This window comes from Andrographis paniculata, unplaced genomic scaffold, assembly GCF_009805555.1.
Source record: "Andrographis paniculata isolate CXL003 unplaced genomic scaffold, ASM980555v1 Contig52END, whole genome shotgun sequence".
Lineage (NCBI taxonomy): Eukaryota > Viridiplantae > Streptophyta > Magnoliopsida > Lamiales > Acanthaceae > Andrographis > Andrographis paniculata.
This window is the reverse complement of record NW_026137587.1, coordinates 6,032,657-6,034,081: the sequence shown is the minus strand read 5'-3', so window position 1 is coordinate 6,034,081 and position 1,425 is coordinate 6,032,657.

The window sequence follows — 1,425 nt, the reverse complement described above, 5'->3', positions numbered from 1 at the left end:
ACAGTAGAGTTTATATATATCTGCTTGTCTAAGTTGACTCTAACTCATTTCAAGAATCAATCCATCTTTCCACAATTCTCTCATCTACTAAATATAATAATTGATATTGTTGATTCACTATCGTTACAAATTAAAGATCCATTCTCCTAAGTAAATAAATAAATAATTACATTAGCCATGGGAAGAGTATATTTTATGTGATATTTTTTAAAAATTATTCATTTCATCGGGTAAAATTATATAGATTTGATCCGACACACTTTAAAATAATATTATATTTTAATGTTCAAATAAGGTAGATAAAAATGTAAAAATAGAGTATTATAGAAAATCTATTAAATAAATGATAAAAAAATAAAAAAAAATAGAAGAGTTAGTAGAAAAATTAATTAGAATTTGTTTGGTTTGTGAAATAAATTAAGAAAAATTAATTAGAATTTGTTTGGTTTGTGAAATAAATTATTACATTCAAATAATTATTTTAAAAAAATAAAATGGAAACCTCAGGAAAACAAACCCATACTACAAGTCCCAGGAATCCAGGGTTTTGTGCTATTCCTTTTGTTTCCCAATTTCTTCGTTTTATTTATATATATATAGGATTCCTAATTAAGAACATCATCATTGCAGCTGAGAATACTATAAATTAAAGGGAAAGTCCAAAAGAAGAGAAAAGAAAAGAAAAACCAAAACACACAGAACAGAAACCCTAATGAAGATCACAGCCATGGCTGTTGCTAATCTTATCTTTTATTTGATCCAGCATTGAATAATAATAATAATAACAAATAATGATGGGAGTGAAGTGAAGACAGCAAATAATAATAAAGCATAGCAAGTGAGGACAGAAGCAGAAGCAATCAATCACATACATGTGTGTTAAATGAATAGATATATATATATATATATATATGTATTGGTGTTGTCACTGTCCTGTCCTCTACTGCTTCATTATATTGCTATCTATCTATCTATCTATCTGCAATATTTATTTATTGTCCAGAAAGTGAACCAACAATAACATTAAAATTGAGTATACTACATTATAACTTGCAAGAAATGTATAATATAAATTGCCTCACACTACAAAAGAAAATAGTATTTTTGTAACAATTTTTTCGTTACTAACAACATTAGAGATAAAATTAAGGATTGAAATTTCGTTATAAATATAATATTTTTTATCTAGCTGCTTCATCAATTAGCTAGGTTAAGCTGTGATATGTATATGTTAGTATTTATTTTCTTCCCAATTTTCAGAATCATATATATTTAAAATTTTGCCAAATCGATCTGTTAGTTTGATGCTGACAACCTAAAAGCCCTCTGCTCTTTTTGCTGTTCCTCTCTTTTTTTTTTTAGACATTTCTTTAATTTACAATAGTATTAAAGATTATTTTCTTTTAATTTGGAGATTAATTAATA